We start from the raw sequence: 21,665 nt of genomic DNA, 5'->3' as shown, positions 1-21,665 counted from the left end.
ACAGAAGAAGAAGCTGAAGGTATGTAACTTTTCTTCTGAGCATTCACATAGCTGAACTTTATTTATTGTTTCTGTTGGTTTAATGAAGATAAATAGAAAGGAGGGAGACCATGGGGTCAATTTTCAGTGTGCCGTGAGGCGGGCTTTTAGGCGTGTGGGGGGGCTAAAATCCCGAATTCGGGGGTCCTGACACCATCCCGCTCAAAACCCGCCTCCATGTAAGTTTCAAAGGAGGCGGGTACCCGCCCTGCACTGGGACCCGCCGACCCGAGGCAGGAAGGGATTAGTGCCAATTAACTGCCTGTTAACAGGTAGTTAACAGGCAGTTTTTAGCCTAATCCCTATTTTAAAGCTTGAAGTGTGGGATTCCCGACGGCTCCAAACCACACCAAGTTAGAGGAGTCAGGCCGTCGGGTTGAAGGACTTGGAGGGGTCGAGATGTTGGTGTTCAGGTGAGTGATGGGTGCATGAGTGCAAAGGTAAGTGTGTTTGGTGTGTCTAAAGTGTGTAAAGAAGTTTAAATTACCTGTACTTACCTTTACAGCCTTCCATCCTCTAGGTTTCGGGAGTCCATCATTCAGCCGGCACAGAAAGCAGAATGGCCACGAGCTGTCAAAAGTGACAGCCTGCAGCTTTCAGCGCCGGTGAGATTTCTAACTGAGTCTGTGTAGAAGGACTCAGGTTATAAGTAAGACTGTCAGTGTTTGACAGCTTCAAACAGCTGTGAAACACTGATATTTCATCTGTCAACACGTCCTGACAGATGAAATTTCAGTCTGTGACATCACCTGTTGCCGGGTGGCCCTCAATTGGCCTGCTGAGCCCGCTGGGCGGGCTCAACAAGGTCAATCAAGTGACAATCACGTGGATTGGCCACATCTCAATGGAGGCGGGACTACAACCCGAAAGTTGTAGTCCCGCCTCCTTCCCGACTTCTGAATGAAAATCCAGCCCAATTTTACCCATCCAACTCAACTTTCCATAGAAACCAACGATCCCCTTATCACAGCATTTAACTGCCACTTGTTTGCCTGCAGAATTTTTGCTTCCCCTACTTAAAAGACCATCCCAGATATTAATCATTCTTTATGTGAAGAGGAGATTTGACATTTCTGAAAAGTAATTTTTTAATTAGTTTGTACCTGCATGTCCTTGTCTCGCATTTCTGATTTAAATTGAAATAGTGCTCAGAATTAATAATATCTATTCCACTTAGTATCTTATATACCTCTACAAGGACTCCTCACACTTGCCTCCTCCTAAATCTTTCTAACTTTTCCTCATAACTCAGTCCTCAGGCTTCAGCCTTGAGGTCCTTCTCTACACCACCTCCAGGGCTTAGAATAGTGGTCAGAACTGAATGCAGTATTCAAGGTGCAGCCTGACCAGAACACTATTCAACTTCAGCTTGACTGCCTCTAACTTGCAATCTATTGATTTGGCATATAATTCTGTTTGTGTTTGCTTTTGCTGATTAATGCTCTCCAGTGATTGACTGTCTCTATTGAGTACCACTTGCAAATATTGTCTAGGTCATTTAATAACTCCCTGGTTGCTTCATCATTTTCTACTGCCCTGCTAATTTATCAGTTACAAGTTTAACCAACTTACATTGTGTTTCTGTACCCATATAGGTAACCTTCAAGTTTGATTCCTTTTAATACATTTTGTAGCTAATCAGATTTGTTTTGTCCATGTTGGCTCGTTTCCAATCCAGTGAGGCATTCCCTGTATTCATTGACACTCCTATGAATAAAAGTTGTGAATTTAGTCCCTAGTCTCAGCATCCTTGGGTAAATACCATCTATCCCTTGAGCTTCATTGGTTATATCATTTTGGCTTGTGGGACCTTGCTATATGCAAATAGACTGCTGTGTTGCCCTACACCTGTGAGTACCCATCAAAAAATTAATTAATTGGCTGTGATGTGCTTTGGGACATCCTAAGGATGTGGAAGGAACAAGTTCTTTCTTTCTTCTTTCAGGCACATGATTGTCATAGTTGTAGAATCTCCTTTGATAGGGGGCACACTTTCATTTGACTCCTCGCCATCCACACTAGAATGTTATAAAAATATTAGTTTTAAAAGTTCTCAAACTCCAGATCAGATGATAAACTAAGGAGGTGCCTCCATGAAGAGAGTATGGAAATCACTCAGTAGCTTTTCTACCCTCATTGGGAAAATTGTATTAGTTCTCAATCAGGCTTATAGTTAGAGTCTTGACAAAGGGTTTCGACCTGAAACGTTGACTCTATTTCTCTCTCCACGGATGTTGCCTGGCCTGCTGAGTTTTTCCAGCATTTTCTGTTGTTATTTCGGATTTCCAGCATCTGCAGTATTTTGCTATTGTTATAGTTAGAGTACTTCACTGCAGTTAACACCAGAATTTCCACTTAATTCCTCTGATTGAGAGCAGTGCAGATCTCTTCAGAATCCAACCTCTCTCCCTTTGAGAGTAAATCACTGTTTATTGAAAAAGCAGTATAGCAGTGGTAATAATCACTGTAAATTGTGCTGATCTTACTCAGGATTAGCACTATATGTTAATGACAGAGAAAGACATGAACACTTTAAGCACAGTGGTATTTGGACAGAATTGAAAGATACAACGTGCTGGTATATCATGATGGTTAGGAAGTGGTATTGTAGTAATAGTCCTACAGCAGGGAACCTGCATTGTGTAGATGTGGGTATATATTAGTGAAGTTAAAGGAAGATTTTTTTCCCAAATTGCCATTCTAAACCTCTTTCGCTCTGTTAAATATGTTGGTCCTGAAAATCTATGGGATCATCTTCTGGTGTAAATGCTGGGATGCACCCATTGGCACCTAATCCTTACCCAGCAGAGTATGCAGGATCAGTAGGGCATCAGGTCATTTTAATATGGCCAGCAGGCGCCCGCACCACTCGGGGCACATCTGTTGTGCCTGCCTGACCAGAGAGGCCAGTACTCCTGGGGGAGGATGCCCTTTCTGAGAAGGGGGCTGCTGAGCCCTGCTTGGAAACATCTCACAAGCATAACCATTATTTCCCTTTGTTGGGGGACCAAAAAAGAATCTTAGAAAACAATGTCTTTGGGAGTCTAGGCCACGACTCAGGCCTGAATCTCCAGGTGGGCCTACTTGTGCCCTGCAACAGCCGGTATGCCTTCTTTCACTGCTGTACCCCCAACCATGCCACTTTTGATGTGGTGACTTTGTTTGGGGTGGACAGCATATCTGGGTCCTGGCTTAATTCTTGGCCCTTCCCCTGCATTCCTGCCAGGTTTACAATGGTAGTACACTGGAGGGCCATGAATTTTCAGCCATTTAAGTTAGACAGAAAAATATACTCTTTCATCTTTTCAATTAATCTTACCAAAAGCCCCTCCTGAAGTGTTATTTCATTGTACTTGTGAAGCTAACAGAGTGAACCTGGTCAAAATTGGCTCTAATGTGGCTCCAGGTCTTTAAAGATCTTCAGTATCAACCCTCATTCCTCTGGCCACCCACATTAAATTTGTCTTTACAATGACCTTGTAAATAGCTCCTAAAGTCTTGGAATTCTTTCAATGATAAAATATTATTGGAGCTATTTCTATCATCCCTTTGTGCAGCCATCTCCTTAGTTTCCCACCTGTTGTGAATTTTAGAGCCCTCTCAACTTTTATCTTAAATGATTTCATTATTAGATTTTATAAATTATAGGATACATTATTAATGTTAAAGATTCTGCTGAATTTAAATTACGTAGAAATTACAACACAGAAACAGTTCAGTGTGTGTTGGTGTTTACCCTCCTAATGAGCAGTAATCTTAACCCCACTTAATCCCCCTGTTGCCATATCCCTTCTTCCCCTTTTCTTCAACCACCTATTTAACCTATTCTTAAAAATTGTAAAGGTGCCTGCTTCAATCACTAACTTTGGTAGTGCATTCCACAGCCTCACAATCCTCTGTGTAGAAAAATTCCTCTTGCTCTCTGTCCCAAATCCCTTACATTTCATCTGCTATCTATGATTTCTTGTACGACGCCCTTCAGTCAGTGGAAAGGAAGATCAGGTGGGGTTTGTAATGTGTGGCTGAGCCCCTGCCACCAGTTTACTGTCAGGTGCTGAAAGTTAAAATCCATCCCTCTGTTTCTATCTGCTCTGTCCCATCACTTCATAGTTTAAACCCCTCTGACAGCACCTTGTAATCTTTTCTGTTCTAATGAGAACAGCCAGTTTGGAAATTTGTTCTACTCAGTCTTTTACTGATCATTATGATGTTGTTCCTTTAATAATACCAAACGCCCATTAGTACTTATTTAGCAATCTGTGAAAATAAAGTGTTGTATTAATGAAGCTGGTGTCAGGGATGAGAGCCAGGTGACCTGTAGCGGTTTCAATCTAAACTAGAGTTAATCCAGCACTAAAACCACTGGGGTAGATATTCCATACTATGTGTATAGCCTGATTCCATTCTTATCTATCTAATCGAAGCCAGAGAATCACCTGCAATGGCTTCTCTTCCTGCTCTCGCATCGTTACCTCTGGTGTACCCCAAGGATCTATCCTTGGCCCCCTCCTATTTCTCATCTACATGCTGCCCCTCGGCGATATCATCTGAAAACACAGGGTCAGTTTCCACATGTACGCTGAAGATACCCCAACTCTATCTCACCACCACTTCTCTCAACCCCTCCACTGTCTCTAAATTGTCAGACTGCTTGCCTGACATTTAGTACTGGATGAGCAGAAATTTCCTCCAACTAAATATTGGGAAGACCAAACCCATTGGGCAGGATTTTCATTGGGCCGTGGAGGCGGGATTGGAGGTGTGTGGGGGAGTTAAAATCCTGAAATCGGGGGGCACGAACCCATCCCGCCCCCAACCCGCCTCCATGCCTGTTTCAAAGGAGGCGGATACCTGACCCGCACTGGGACCCGCCTCCCCGAGGCGGGAAGGGGATTAGTGCCAATTAACTGCCTGTTAACAGGTAGTTAACAGGCAGTTTTTAGCCTAATCCCTATTTTCATTGTTGAAATGTGAGATTCCCGATGGCTCCAAACCACACCAAGTTAGCGAGGTGGGCCGTCGGGATGAAGGGCTTAGAGGGGTCGAGATGTCCGGTGTTCAGGTGAGTGATGGGTACATGAGTGCAGACGTAAGTGTGTTTGGTGTGTATAAAGTGTTTTAAGAAGTTTTACTTACATTTACACACCTTTACAGCCTTCCTTCCCTCAGGTCTCGGGTGTCCTTCATCTCACTGGCACAGAAAGCAGAATGGCCGCGATCTGTCAAAAGTTCCAGCATTCAGCTTTCTGTTCCGGGGAGATCTCTAAATCATCCTGACAGGAAGGAATTAACTTGGAGTACAGATTGTCAGTGTTGGACAGCTTCAAACAGCTGTCAAACACTGATATTTCATCTGTCAAAAGGTCTTGACAGATGAAATATCAATCTGTGACATCACCTGTTGCCGGGTGGCCCTTAATTGGCCTGCTAAGCCCGCTGGGTGGGCTCAACAAGGTCAATCAAGTCAAAATTGCATGGGTTGGCTAGAACTCAATGGAGGCGGGACTACAACCCCGAAAGTTGTAGTCCCGCCTCCTACCCGACTCCTCAATGAAAATCCAGCCCATTGTCTTTGGTTCCCACCACAAACTCTGTTCCCTAACCAGCAACTCCATCCCTCTCCCTGGCGTCTGTCTGAGACTGTTCGCAACCTTGGTGTCATATAAGACCCTGAAATGAGTTTCCGAGCACATATCTGTGCCATAACTAAGACTGCTTATTTCTACCTCTGTAACATCGCCCATCTCCTCTCCTATCTCAGCTCATCTGCTGCTGAAACCGTCATCCATTCCTTTGTTATCTCTAGAATTGATTATTCCAACACACTCCTGGCTGGCCTACCATGATCACCCCCCGTAAACTTGAGGTCATCCAAAACTCTGCTGCCCATGTCCTAACTCACACCAAGTCCCATTCACCTATCACCCCTGTGTTCGCTGACCTACATTGGCTCCCGGTTAAGCAACACCTCGATTTTAAAATTCTCATCCTGGTTTTCAAATCCCTCCATGGCCTCACCCCTCCCTTTCTCTTTTAGCTCCTCCAGCCCTACAATCCACTGAGATATCTGCACTCTTCTAATTCTGGTCTCTTGAGCATCCCTGATTTTCTTCACGCCACCATTGGTGGCTGTACCTTCAGCTGCCAAGGCCCTAAGCTCTGGAATTCCCTCCTTAAACCTCTCTGCTTCTCTACCTCTCTCTCCTTCTTTAAGATGCTCCTTAAAACCTACCTCTTTGACCAAGCTTTTGGTCATCTGCCCATATTTCTCCTCATGTGGCTCGGTGTCAAATTTTGTTTTATAACGCTCCTGTGAAGCGCCTTGGGATGTTTTACTATGTTAACGGTGCTATATAAATACAAGTTGTTGTTGTTATTGTATAGCTGGGAGTGGTACTAACTATTATACGTGATATCACTTGCTTGAAGATTTCCAAGGCATATATTGATTTTATGGGTTAGCCAGATCTCTAACAATTCATTTTTGTAGGCGATAGAGAGAATAATACTTTATTTTGGTTTTGCTTAAACTGATTAATAAAGGCACTAAAATCCCATGGAGAAAACCTGCATTTCTAAATGTTTTGGTGAAGTAAAGGATAATCTAAAAAATGTGGTAAAGGACCATTTATATTTTAATGTCTTAAGCTTGTTTTCTTCACTGCATAATGCTTTACTTCTAGTATTGCGTGAATGTACATGTATTTTTTATAATCCTGCTTTAACTTAGTTATTTTACAACATTGACTAATTCAATTTTTTAATTTATAAAACGACTCCACTTGCAGAAGAGGAACATGAAGAAAATGGTAAATAGATTTTTAAAAACTCATTTCAGTTGCACGCCAAACATCAAGCTTGTTAATAATGTTCACAGTTTACTTCATATCCAAAATTAATTGAGTAGTGTCCACATATAAATTAATGTTGTTTAGACTTATCAACTACTGCGATAGCTGAGCTGGTTAAACCTGTACCTGGTCTGAAGTAGCTGGCCTTAGCTAGTGTGGCAATAGGTGTAATGATTATTAACTATGTGAGGTAAATAACTGCACTCTCTAGTCTCCAGGTATATAAAAGCTTCAATATAGTTCAGTCTGGCTGCAGTGAACAAACTGTGTTAAGAGATGAAGCTCTTAAATGTAACAAAAAGCCTTATCATAACATTATATATATTGACCAATATAATTGTGAGGAGTGCTGCAACTGGCCTAAGGACTCTTGATTAGGAAGGGAAAATTTGGCCAGGTTTCCCCATTCCTGTAAGAAGTGCGTGCATGTGGAGGTCAGTTCATGCTCCTCACGATTGAATTGCCTGCTAATACCTCTGTGTAGGCTGCCACATGAAGAATGGTCACTTCGATACTAGTGCAACTGTATCCCATCCAGGCCTTCAGAAGAGAGAGGGGAGAAAATTGACGGAAAAGAGAATAAAAACATTAAATAAATGGAACTTTTTCTTTCCCTCACTGCTGCTAAACCCCTGCTAATTGATCAGCTGTGTATTCCCAACATTTCCAACATTTTTTGATTATATTTAAGCTTTGCCCAGCCTTGACTGCAGTGAACTGCTGAATGTGTAGCAGCTGCTCTGCTTGTGGTTCCACAGGAGAGATTCTGAAACACAACTGCTGATTATTATTCCAGTTACAAATGCCAATCACTTTTATGTACCTTCTCATGGAACCTCTTAGCCCTTTGGTCCTAGTATGGCAAACCTCCCTCTAGTAGTTAGGTAGTTTTGTTACCAATATGTCATAGGAAACAAAAATATTGGCCCAGAAATTCGGGTCTCCACGGGTAACATGAGGTACTCACCCGTAGGCCAAATGGAAGTGCCGATTTTCTGCATGCACTGTGCATGCGCGGGAAACCGGCACTTCCAATCCTCTGAACGAAGGGGTTCAGAGATCGAACGCGCGCGCAGGAGAGGCTGCGTCAAACGTACGTTTTTTTTGCAGGTTTTCCCGGGATCGTAAGCCTGCAGGATTTAGAAATGTAAAAAGCAGGTGTAAGGCTTGCTTTTTACAAGGTAAGTGGTGAATTAATTGGAATTAAAACATTTTTTCCACAGGTTTATTATTTTTAAATACTTTAAAGCAAGGTAAGTTTATTTTTAGCCCCGTTAGAATATAAAATAATTTTTTTCAAAAATTTAAATTATTGTTTAAAATAGTTATTTCATGTAATTTATAGTTTATTTAAAAAATGTGATTTAAAAAAAAAATTATTTGAATGTTTAGTGCTATTTTGGGGCTGTAGTATTTATACGTTTTGACAGCTCTTCCTGTCAATCTTATGAATGGAGCATTCCCTGCTCCGATTGGCTGCCCATGGCCCACGTGATCCCAGGGGACGCATCGAACTAACTGCGCCCCTGGGATATGCAAGCACTGCGCGCCAGCAGCTGGGCCAGGTCCCGGATCGGAATTCCACAGGGCCCTACAGCTCAATGGCCGGCGCGCAAGGTAAGTGCAGATCGGGGGCTTACACCCACGGGAAGCCCCCGACCCGAATTTCTGGGCCAATATTAATTACATAATAGAAAAATTCTCCCTCCAAAAAAAACTACAGTGATTTTAAGTTTTATTACAGAACCTTACTCCATGGCTTGTAAAATACTAACCATTGCATTTTGTGTTGCTTTAATGCTCAATGTTGTAGAAGAGGTAGAAGAGGAGCAAGGTAAATCATTTCATTTTCAAATATACCCTTCTTATTGTTGCTTTATTTGTGTCTGTTCTTCTCTGTAAAGTTAAGTTGGAGTATAAAATAGTGGGCCAGTTATAACCCTGATGCTTAAAGACGTATTTAGTTACAAACACAGTCGCACTTGACTGGTGTTGAATTATGATTGTCAACTTTATCTTGGCATCCAGGAATGAAAAGGATGCAGTCTGTGTTGCTTCAATGGAGGGGTTTGCTGATGGACCTTTGCTAATGTCACTTGAATGCTATTTTGGCCACACCTACTGTGAAAACGCAGATCCCCAGGGGGTGGGATGGAGGTTAATGGAGACGCAATTGAAACTGTAACTTTGCCTACCAGTCAAAGGAGAATTTTATGAAATTCACATGGGAGGCCTAAAATGGGAGGAGTACATTGCCTTGAAAATAGCACCCTTCCCTCCAGTAATGTTGCTATTTGCTAAAAAAAAACCTCACATGAATGGGTTGTCATTTTTATTAATCATGTGCATGTAACATATCAACTCAATTTTATTGGGCAAAATATTGTTCCCATCTGTTGACTAACTTTAATATTTCCACTGTAGAGTAGAACAGAAATTGTACCATGCTGTTTTAAAATATTTTTCATGTACATAGCAGTGCTGATGTGCACCAATCTCTTTTTATTCAACCTGTTTTTCTTGAATGCTTATTTCAGCTGATGAAGAGGAGGTAGAAGATGGAGAAGGTAAGGTGTACGACCCATACCGAGCACTGTCTTTATTAAAATTGTTTATCGGTGTTTGTCAAAATGTGTGTTCTGATGTTTAATAGTGAGGAAGATAATCAATGTGATGAAAATGACATGTGGCTATTCTATTCATCTCCCTTCTTTCCTCCGTCCTCCAGGCATAAAGTTAGCTGTAGCATATTACTGCTTCCAGAAACAACAATGATTACAAATATTTTATGTTAAGGTTACTCTGTTTTCTGCTACAGAATGCTTTCCTCGTTTTGCCGCTACTGTTAGCATTTGAAATCTGGTTATCTCCAGGCAGCCAGTTAATACCAGTTTAACACTTTTAAAATGCCTTAACACACACTTAACTGGGAAATGTACAGCAAAGGCCATTAGTCTCATTGTATTAAATTGAAAAAGCTACAGTTGGCAAAAAATGAACTGCACACTTGGATGCACAGGCTCTTTGACGTCCTCTGTGACTCCATTATTTCAAATGTGCGTGAACTTTGTGGGGTGAGAGGGTGCCACCAAAATCTCCAGCAGTGGACAGCTTTCGGGGGCAGGGGGGGGGGCGGGGAAGCAGGGGGGATGGCGGGTAGTGAGAGAAAACAGGACATGCGTTGCTGACATTCTTCTTCTTAGGCAGTCCCTCGGAACCGAGGATGACTTGCTTCCACATTAAAAATGAGTTCGCAAGTGACTGATGAGTCCAATGCGGGACCTACAGTCTCTGTCACAGGTGGGGCAGACGGTGGTTGAAGGGGCGGGTGGGTGGGGTGCTTGGGTTGACGTGCGCTCCTTGTGCTGCCTGCACTTGGCTTCCGCTTGCTCCCGGTGAAGAGACTCGAGGGGTTCAGCGCCTTCCCGGTTGCTTCTCCTCCACTTTGTGCGGTCTTTGGCCAGGGAATCCCAGGTGTCGGTGGGGATGTTGCACTTTTCTTTTTTGCTGACATTGCCGACCCATGAGCTGCTGACTTCGCTGAACCGATCTCCGTGGAATCTGAGGAGCATCACATAAAGCACATCATTGGAACTCACACCAACCTTCAGAGTAGCAAGGTTTAATATTCACAAAGTACTACTGCGAGCACTCATGCGGACAACAAAATGTTTAGTCAAGTATTGTAATCTTAGCAACACTTTTGTCCAGCACCCGTAAAGCACTCTGAGACGCGAGTGGTGCTTTTGCTTTAGAAATGCAGTCTGCTCTTCCGAAATTTAACAAGGCAATAAAATATTTAAAATCATACAGTGTAGCAATTAAATTCATAAAGTATGACTGCAAAACCTGTTTGAGCTGCTCCTTTTTGTACTTTTCAGCTCAAGAGATCAGCTTCATTCATAACTGTAAGAAGTTGAAAGTTACACCTTAATCTTCCAAATATATTTATCCACATAAAGAGTAATAGAAGTGTCAAAAGATCAAAGTTAAATGGAATGACAGCTATTGCTTCAGTCTAGTCATTCATTACGTTTGACAGAATGAGTTGTAACTTTCAACTTCTTGCACCTATAACTGGAACAGCTCCCCTGAGCGCTGATGCTGCACTGGTGAGTAAGGGTTCAGATGCATTGTCAAAGAATGTAGGGAACCCAATTCTGCTGCTGCCGCATATCACAGTGAAACAGGATAGTGGAAGAAATGCCTTGTATAATCATAGGTTAAGAAATTATAAAGAAGAATAAGGCTTGAGGAATACAAACTTACAATTTTGTCCAAATAGACATTTTAAAAATGTGCTTATTTATGATGTAGTTTGAAGGAAATAAAGGGTTTATTTTATTTTCATTACCAAATCAATCTATCTCTAGGCATGGACAGTGAGAGCTAAAGAACACGGAACAAAGGCAAAATCAGATTTAAGAAGCTAGAAAACTTCAAACTGCTGCTTTCTTAATTAACATCAAATTAATTGTAGCAATATGAAATGTTGCAACATTCCAGATGTGAATTTCATGGAATTGCAATGTGTTTCACCCTTTAACTGTATCTCATTTAAGTTGGAAAATTACTGAAAATAATTTTAGATTATTGTACTAAATAGATATTCATTTTAATTCCTAGAAGATAAAACTGCTGAAGAGGCTCAATGTAACAACATTCATAATTTTTGTTTGTAATCACTAGCTGCTTTTCCTGTGTCTTCAGGCTTTGTTCGATAACTGGAATGGCCATATGATTGTTATGCCATACATATCAAATAACGCTTAATGTTGTCAACAGGATGTATTACTTTAGGATTCACCCTTTAACCTGCTACCTGTAACCAGGCAGCTGTAGAATAGACAGAATCAGAAATGCTAAGGCCCAGAGGTTCTTTTATTTGATCAAAAGTCCACATGAAAGGTACTCTTGTACTAGAACCCCCATAATCCACCATACTTGGTGAGATAGCTCCAATAAAATGCTGCTTTCTGATGTTGCAGCCAAGTTTTTGTGAAGCAATTTGACAGAGATTATGGCCATGATTTCGCCGACCAAGGCAGGTCCGGTGCGGCTGGGGTCGCTGGCAGGGTGCAACCCGGTTGCTGGCTCCAGCCCACTCTGTGAAATGAATTTTATGCTGATTGGGCTTGTTCAGCTCACCCAGCGTGTTTGCCGGCCAATTGAAGGAGGCGGGTCTGATGACGTCATTTGATGACACGTCATCGGCCAGTTTCCTGAAAGGGACCATGCGCAAATTGATTTTGACAGTTGTGCTGTCAGTGTTCTGCAACATTGAGATGCTGCAAACATTGACAAGCACTGCACAGAGGTGCACGGCTACACCCAGGCACTCCCATGACTCCCTTCATATGCTTATGGAGGGAGTCATAGCACGCAGGGAGGTCCTCTTCCCTTCCCATGGGTGGAAGAGACCTCCCCAGGAGGTCAACACAGCCTGGTTGCACATTGCACAGGAGGACACAAGCAGGGATGTCATCAGGAGGACCTGGCTGCAGTGACGCAACCCTTTCAATGATCTCAGTAGATCACAAAATGTTACTGCAAAGCCACACTCAACCTCATCCTGTTGTGCCACTCATCACATCCCCATCACTCTGCCTTCCCTACCCTACTCCTGCACATCCTCCCTCACACCAACTTACCTTGCACCTCCACCCATCCCTCTCTCTCTATCTACATTACCACTTCCTCATCTCACTAGCCACCCCTCACACTCACCCTCATCCTAGTCCAATCATACCAACTAACAATGCACAGGGTAGGCACTTGTGGCCTAGAAATTCATTAAGGCGCTGCCAGCTTTGCGCCCAGTTAACGCCTAAAGAGTGATTTTGCGCCAGAAATGAGTTTGCGCAGATATTCAGCGCAGCGGTATTGGCGGCGGTAGCCGTTAGCGCTGCGCCGGCACCGATGACGTCATCGGTGTGCGCAGTGCCCCGGTTCCGCCCCGAAACCGGCCCGATCCCCATATTTAGTTGCGGCCGCCTCCTCCGAAGCGGCCACAAACAGCGACCAGAAAACGGGGCCGTCCTGCTGCCTTAGTGGGGCGCTTTAAAGCGGAAGGTGCGGCCGGCCGCTTTTTCGGCGGCCGCCTGCCCGCACCTCCTTCCCCGGCCTCCTCCACCACCCCCCCCCCGCGGCATTGATGGCTGCTTTCCGCGAGCCCAGCACTTCTCCGTGGTGCCGGGCTCATTTGCCGGCACTATCCAGCGGCGATCTCCCCGTTGCAGGCAGCTCCCCCTTAAGAGAAGGAGGAGGCCTGCAGTACCGCAGCCTGCCGCTCCGCAGCGGCTGGCGCAGCGGCGCCAAGAGCGCTGATATTCAGTGTCAGCGCCCCAAGTGGAGGCGGGCACAACCTGGTATAGCGCCCGGTTCCGAATTGGGGCGCTAACAATGAATATCTGACGATCGCTATAGGCTTCCCGCCCAGCGCTAACTTTTGGGCGCTAGCCAGCTGGCGGGGCCATAGTGAATTTCTAGGCCTTGTGTGTTTTAGCCAATGTTCCTGCGAAGTTTCTGTTAATGTGCTGTCAAACATTGAAATCTTTATTTTCAACACCTTGGACAGATTTGTGTGCACCTTTGGAAGTGGCTTAGTGAGTTGCAGTGAATGGTGAGACATAGCAGTATCCCCCGCAATGACGATGAATGTGAAAGGAATGGTTTGGGCATTATAGGGATGCTTTATGGTGTTGGTGTGGGGTGGTGCCAATCTGGCACATCATGTGGCAGCCAGGGTGTACAGCATCAAGTGAAGTAAATCTGGCCATGGTGAGGCCATCCCTGGTGTCTCGGGCAGCAATGTGGTCGGGTGCTGATGCCCTGTGTCCTGTGCTGCACCAGCTGATTGCGGAGAAGGTTGGTGTTTTTGTTGGTGCTGCTGGTGTGCCTGGTGCTGCTGGTGTTGGGGCTCATCGTGGTGGGATTCTGAGGACCAAGGTGAGATAGTTTCAAGGGCACCGATACTGATAGAATAGATAGCAGGTGAGGTTGAGATGACAGAAGCGATCTGTCAATGGTCAGTGAGGTTGTTCCATTGAGGTGACACGGGATAAAGAATTTGCTCCAAACACTTGGAAGCTGCATAAAGCTCAATCTGTCTTCCAAATGCAGTAAGTAACAGCTTCTAATCTTGGAAAGTAAACAGCTATGAAATGGGAGCTTTTATAGGCCATTTGCAGCTGTCAGGTAAAGAAATCATCCCATGCTGACACAACTCCCGACCTCCTTACCTGACATGATCCTCGAGCAGCAGGGAAGCCATTGGCGAACTCTAAAAATCTAAAGGTGAGCTTAAAATAGTTTTTAAGTGCCTGTTAACAAGCTCTTAATAATCTAAATTGACTCCCCCGCTGCTTGGTGTCGGGTCTGTTCAGCGATAGTGTGGAGGCGGGTTGACAGCGGGTTCCCAGCCGACCTGTCTCCAAATGCGCCCGCTGACCCCCCAAAAAATCCCCCCCTACATTCCTGCAATTGTGTTTTGTCAAACCAATCGAAACATAACGTGCAACTAAAGTGAAGTTTGACAAATCTTTTTAAAATCTGGGAGAAAAATATTTTTTAATGGAAAGCCACAATTATTTGAAAGTTCCTCTAATTCAACCTAGCAAAAATCTTACATTTTGCTTCCTATAGAAGTTTGTAGAAACATTGCCCATGTTATAAATGATGGGTTGGAAATTAGTTAGTGCACCGTATCTAAAGTAATTTTAATAAACATCAACTAGTCAGTATTTCAAGTAGTATAACAGTAGAGTTGGTGCTGCGATGTGGGATTGTAAGCTTTTCCTTCTGGAAATGATGAGCTAAAATGGGCCAAATGGCCTTTCGCCCTACCAGACTATAACATCCTTTTCTCTGCACCAAGATGTATTGAAAGCTCTAACACGCAAACTTTCAAAGGTTGACATCTTACAGATGAAGTTGTACCTCCACTGCACTTCCCTTGGGTATATTTTTAAAAATGCACTTTCAGTTAATGAGGAAGTAATGTCAGTAACTAATGATTAATTAAACATTCCAATCCCTCCACTGTGGGATTTAAATGGAAAGTTCAAGATGTAGATGCTATGACCTGCCATTAATTAAATGCAAACACGCACGTATTCTCTCTCTCTCTGACACACACAGGATTGCATTTAACGATTGGGTTACTGGGGGTAAATAAATAAACCCCCTATTTTAACTTGGGGCATGAGTGCGACAGGGAGGAGGCAGGCCTCGTTATCATTTTTAACATCAGACACCTGCCTGAAGCCGGTGGGAATGGTGGAGGGCAGGAGCGGGAAACCGCACAGCAGCAGGTCGCTGCCGGGGCCGTTTCTTGGCAAATGAGGGGGGTGGGGTCCAGAGGAGATCGCAGGAAGGGGAAGGGGAGATGGAAATCTGGGGCAGAGGATGTCCAAGAGTTCCTTGTGGGGCCCAGTGGAGCACTCCTGCTATTCCTGGCCCATGAGGAAAAACTGTAAAAAAATTTAAAACAGCATTTATCTGGGCCTCTTCTGGCCCTGGATCCAATTCACGGCCGGTTTCCCGGGCACAGTCGGCACTGTGCACAACCCACCCGGTCCGAGGTCAAAGTCACATCGGGGTTCGAGTGATGTCATCAGTCCCTGACTGTTGACTATTTATGAGGCCCTCGCCTGTCTGTGGAGGAGGGCCTCACATACCTACCGAAACCCAGGAGTAAAGGTTGTGGCCTGCGAGAGTGTGGCACGACCGGTGTAGGTGTGTACTCTGCCCCTATTTTAACCCTCTCTCACCCCTTTCTCATTGGGTACAAGGGTCAAAATCAGGGTTTATGTGTTTGGAAGAATAGATTTTTTTTTAATGTTTCTGCAAGCATTAAAAATGTTTGTGTACTATTGTCGTTCCAATACTCTGCACCGCAGACTGACAACATGCAGCATGGAGACCACAATTCCCCAACACAGTAAATTTTCCAGTTTCAACAATGTTTATGTAGGAAAGAGCAGAATGAACGACAGGCACTTGCCCATAGGGAGGAAGGGAACATTGGAAGCTTTGTGGTCCTAGGTTACTCTTGGACACTAAGTATTCGCCAGCTATGGCTTAGTGTTGACAGAGACCTGGGACAGACGGATGGACTGGGGGGTGGGGATGAGGGGGGCGGTCTGCAGGTTTGAGATGGTGCAGACAGCAGGGGGTATAATCAGCAAAGAAAAAAGATAACATTAATGGATTTGCTGTATGAATAGCTTTCTATGGAATGTTGGAAATAGCATTCATGGTGGATCAAAGAGATTTTCACAATATGGAAATATGGAACAAACGGAAAGATGCTTTGTACTGAAAACTTATATTGAAGTTGTTTACAGCCTGCGCCATACTCCAATAACACAGTCATTTCCCCAAATAATGCCATTGTTTGTGTTTCTGGGTATTTATTTTGCTTCTAAATTCACTTTAATACTTTCGTACTGATTCTAAAGTCCACACAACCTGATTATTGCTGAACGCACGCATCCCTAAAGCCTATTGTATGTTTTATCTCAAGTCTGGATTCATTGCTTGAATTCTCAGTTACTTTCTTTAAGCGTACTGAGCATTCATTGCCAAAATGTTGAATTATGATTTTTTTTTTAAATTTCTGGTCTGGGGAAAACATTTGCAAAAGTTAAAACTCTAAAATGCGAAGAAAACTATCAGCAGTGTGTACAATAAAGACACTGGGCAACAAACTGTAATCTTGTTTACTGTTAAAACGCAGCAGGTGAATAAAAACACTAATACTAGCTTTGCTTTCATATCATACAATATTGATCTGAATGTACTGATGTCTGTTATTTAAATTACATATACTTTTATATGTATAAATTACATCTTATTTTCACTTCTGCAGTCTTCTGATATATACTTAACTATTCTGTTGTTTGATTTTATACCAGATTCTCAGAGTAGATTTAGTTAGTGAAGCAATCTGTTGCTATATCTGCTCAATGACCAGCCTCCCTCAGCTGTTGCTACACAGGGGCATTTTTTTTCCCAATAAGTGGAATTTTAACTGTGCGTTAACCTGTTTAACATACAGTAAATGGCTTTATAATACAGTTAAAATAACATCTATTGGAACATACACTCCACACAGGGTAGTATAAAATAATGAATTATTGGCCCGTATTTTCCGATGTCTATGGTGGGCACGCGCTGTGTACACACCCGTAGGGACATCGGAAATGCCGGTTTCAGACATGCGCAGCGCATGCGCTGAAAACCGGCATTTCCGATTTGTCAAGAATTCTCTTGACAGATCGGACGCCTGCCCTGGAGAAGGGCCTCTGCGGGGGGAGAGTTCCGCTTTCTGCAGAACCTCCACCCGCTGAAAACCCTTAGAAACCTTATGCCTGGTAAAAGCAAGCGTAAGGCCTGCTTTTACCAGCATAAGAGTTGAAAAAAGTTAAAAAAAAATGTTTTCACTCATTTATAATTTAAAAATACTTTAAAAAAAGGTAAGTTTATTTTTAGCCCCGTAAAAAACTTTAATTATTTTTTCAAAAAATTAAATTTTTGTTCAAAATATTTAATTTAATGTAATTTTAACTCATTTTAAAAACATGATGGTTTTTTAAAAATTTATTTAATGTTTTACTGTGTTTTTGGGGTGATCTCGATTCATATATTTGACAGGTCTATCTGTCAAAAGTATGAAGGGAGATTCCCTTCTGCTATTGGCTGGCCTGGCCCACGTGATCCCAGGGACGCTTGCGAACTGCCTGTGCCCCTGGGATACGTGGGCCCTGCGCATTTTGACTGTGGAGAGGCCCAGGACCGGAACTGTCCGGACCTCAGGAGCCCTCAAGTAAGTTCGTAGATTTTTTTCTGATAGGAGGCATCTGCACGCAGGAAGCCTCCTATCGGAAATTACCGGCCATTATTTTGAAATTACATTATGTAAGGTTTTTTGCACTATTAAATGACAAAACTGCAACTGCACCTACTATCTTAATAAAAAATAAAAGTCATTTAACAGATTTATTTTATATGAAGAATTTGACAGCAACCTGCAATTCATACTCTTACGTATCACAGTACGACAAAAACAAACATTGAATAGAGTAAACAACCTCATATAAATTCTGAAGTAGAAATGAACAGAGGATTGTGATATGAATGCACTACATACGGATCCCCTATTATTAACAACAATAAATTCTACCATTGTGTCTGGACACAGTGGGAGAAAAAAGGAAACCTTTGAGCATTTCAAACTAGAGCACAGAGATTACAACATAATTCATATGCTTTCTGAAGAAAATATCTGTCACTTAAAATAAATCATGCTGCTCCATCTCTTCATGGTGATGGTTGTAACATTAAATGCTGATACTTTATGATCAAGACTACCAGTTTGTGTCAGGGTTTACAATTATCACTGACTTATTAGATTTAATAATGTATTAGTGGCACTCAGAAGAGGGCTACCTCAGTTATTTGATAATTCTAAAATTGTTTTTTTTTTTTATGTATTCGTTTATGCGATGTGGGATGTGGGCGTCGCTGGCAAGGCCAGCATATATCACCCATCCCTAATTGCCCTTGAGAAGGTGGTGATGAGCCGCCTTCTTGAACCGCTGCAGTCCGTGTGGTGAAGGTACTCCCACAGTGCTGTTAGGGAGGGAGTTCCAGGATTTTGAGCCAGCGACGATGAAGGATCAGCGATATACTTCCAAGTCAGGATGGTGTGTGAACTTAGAGGTGGTGGTCATATTGTGCTCATAAGGGCAGGAAGCTTTCAACAAAGGCCTTTTACAGTCCGGCTTTACTTGCAGCCTACATGCAAAAGGAAAATGTCTTTTCTTGATGCTAATAAACCAAGGTGGGTTAACACATTTTGTTAGCTGTTGGTTTTGCTGTCTGGTAATTTAGTAGCCTGATATCAAACCAGATAGAGCGACTGAAGTTAACAGCTCTGTGATTGTCACAGTGAGGAGAATACAAGAGTCTTTTCTCTCATTTGTTTTAAGATTTTTTAAATACCATGGCCTAGAAATTCACTATGGCCCCGCCAGCTGGCTAGCGCCCAAAAGTTAGCGCTGGGCGGGAAGCCTATAGCGATCGTCAGATATTCATTGTTAGCGCCCCAATTCGGAAGCGGGCGCTATACCAGGGTGTGCCCGCCTCCGCTTGGTGCGCTGACACTGAATATCAGCGCTCTTGGCGCCGCTGCGCCAGGCGCTGCGCAGCGGCAGCCTGCACTACTGCAGTCCTCCTCCTTCTCTTAAGGGGGAGCTGCCTGCAACGGGGAGATCGCCGCTGGATAGTGCCGGCAAATGAGCCCGGCACCACGGAGAAGTGCCAGGCTCGCGGAAAGCAGCCGGCAATGCCGCGGGGGGGGGGTGGAGGAGGCCGGGGAAGGAGGTGCGGGCAGGCGGCCGCCGCAAAAGCGGCCGGCCGCACCTTCCGCTTTAAAGCGCCCCACTAAGGCAGCAGGACGGCCCCGTTTTCTGGTCGCTGTTTGCGGCCGCTTCGGAGGAGGCGGCCGCAACTAAATATGGGGATCGGCGCGGTTTCGGGGCGGAACCGGGGCACTGCGCACACCGATGACATCATCGGTGCCGGCGCAGCGCTAACGGCTACCGCCGCCAATACCGCTGCGCTGAATATCTGCGCAAACTCATTTTTGGCGCAAAATCACCCTTTAGGCGTTAACTGGGCGCAAAGCTGGCAGCGCCTTAATGAATTTCTAGGCCAATGTCTTCTTTGCATTTTTACAGAAACAGATGCAAAAGATGGAGGAGGAGAAGAAGGTATTAATTTTTTTCTGTTTAAAGAACATTGAGATTTCTTGTTTGCAATCCTACCACCAATGAAACTCGCCCAGCCTTTGATTTCTTGCAAAAGTACCAATCGGCCTAATTATAACCTTTTGCTCATCCAATTTGCATGATGGGATAAATGACTGCTGTTACAATTTATATTTTATTGTCTCCGACACAATCAGTTTACTAATACAGAGAAAAACTGTTAAATGAATAATTATTTTGCCAAGTAATTTTATTCACTTAATCGTTTTATTCTTTTATCCGTTCTGTTATATCAAATTTGGCAAGAAGCTAAAAATGGAATGAAAACTATTCCGATTACAGCACTTCAAAAATGGTCACACAGTTGTTATGGATAACTGAAAGTGCCTTAATGTCATTTACCTCATTGTAATATACACATACAGCACAACAAATCTTTAAAAGAAAGCTGTGTTTAGCGATTTCACTCTGGGAGCCTGGCAGACTTCCAGCCCATTCAGCATCGCAATTAGTTTCACCTTACCAGCAAGAAAACAAATCTTCTTCTTTAGAGTTGCAGTTCCATTATTCACGGTCATGTCTATTTGCAACACCAAATTTCTGATTGGTTCCCTTAGAGGACAAGGCCAGATTTCTGATTGGTCCCCTTGGAGGACAAGACACACCCAACAGTTTGTCTGGAATGAGTAATGATGATCGCTACAATGTGTATTTTGATTCATTCATTGTGACAGCCGGGTTCCAGAGCTCGCAGTGCTAACACGACTGCTTTCAGAGAACAGGCAGGAGGCACCCTCCCGGGTTAGGAGCACTCACAGCGTTCACACTGCCGAATTCAGATAGGAAGGGGTGAGGTCATGGAGGGATTTTAACATGAGGATGTGCATTTTAAAGTCAAGGGGGGAAAAATTCAGTTGTTTGCGCCTCCCGTTAGCGCCTTAAGAGGGCGCTAAGTGGGGCGCAAACCAACTAGTACCCAGGCGCAGCACTGCCCACGCCTCCTGCAAAATTCAGTGGGAGGTTAGTGGTGGCGCTAACCGTTAGCACTGCGCCGCTGGTGATGATGTCATCAGTGTGCGCAGCACCCTGCTCACGCCCCGGCCGCGATCTTCGGGAGCGCCCCCTGATTTACCGCCGGACGCTATGTCCGACAGGGTCAGGGTGGCATACCTGCTGCTGGGGAGGCGCAAATTAAAGGCAAGGTGCGAGGCGGCCATTTTTGTTGTTGGCTGCCTGCCAGCACCTGCCTGCGCTCCCATCCCCAGCCTCTGGAACCCGCCCCCCCCCCTGCAGAGTGCCGGCTGCATTCCAAGAGCCCGGCACTTCTCTTGGGTGCCGGGCTCTTTTGCCTGCACTCTCGATCCTCGGGGCCCAGCTGGGTCCCAGATCGCGCTGCATAAGGCCCCTCCCCTTTAAGAAGGGGAGGAAGGCCTGCAATACCGCAGCGTGACGTGCCACAGCGTGTGGCACTGTGGCATGATAGTCACTCGCAGCACCCCAAGAGGGAGGCGGGGTGCCTCCAGTAGTGCCCCGCTTCCCTTTGGGGTGCAACCGACCAATTTCCAGTGCGGGGGCGCTAATTTTTCCGGTTTAGCGCCCTGACGAAGTTAGCGCCCTAAATGGGGCTATACTGAATTTCTCCCCAAGGTGTTTAGTGGACAATGTATAAAGGAATAGCCATATTTCAGAAAGATACACCATCCTATGAATGGAATTTTTGACTTTATTAAAACATGACAAACTGGGTTTAAAAATCTAAAAAGCCTCAAAGACACAGGCTATAAACAAAATACAGGCTTCTGAGATAAGATGAAGGGTTGTTGACACAAATCTGTAAACACCATACAAGCTTTTGAAATGGGAATTGGTTGTTAATACTAAAACAATGGCCCTGTTGAAACAGCAGGTTGGAGGTTCCTCTATGTCTGAACATTGGAAGAAACACAATAGCAATGCCCAAGTTAAGTGTTTTAAGCCAACACTTCAGAAAGCATCACATAAA

The 21,665-nt window shown here is 44.1% G+C and overlaps 1 protein-coding gene across 6 annotated transcripts in view; it reads left to right on the top strand.

Annotated features, from left to right (window-relative positions):
• tnnt2a (troponin T type 2a (cardiac)) overlaps positions 1-21,665 on the top strand; it is a 63,301-nt gene continuing 41,636 nt past the window's right edge. For 2 of the 6 annotated variants that reach the window (XM_086011424.1, XM_086011423.1), the window contains exons 1-4: positions 6,828-6,848; positions 8,704-8,724; positions 9,428-9,457; positions 19,634-19,666. The gene's annotated coding sequence lies outside the window, so the exon portion shown is untranslated. Of the gene's footprint in view, positions 20-6,827; positions 6,849-8,703; positions 8,725-9,427; positions 9,458-19,633; positions 19,667-21,665 lie in introns of those variants that run through there. The other 4 variants (XM_086011425.1, XM_086011427.1, XM_086011426.1 and 1 more) reach the window with 4 other exon arrangements.

The sequence above is a fragment of the Somniosus microcephalus genome, chromosome 18 (assembly GCF_052327205.1).
Source record: "Somniosus microcephalus isolate GS21.2 chromosome 18, FLI_Smic_1.0, whole genome shotgun sequence".
In the NCBI taxonomy this organism is placed as follows: Eukaryota; Metazoa; Chordata; class Chondrichthyes; order Squaliformes; family Somniosidae; genus Somniosus; species Somniosus microcephalus.
This window is presented reverse-complemented; position numbering and strand designations above follow the sequence as displayed.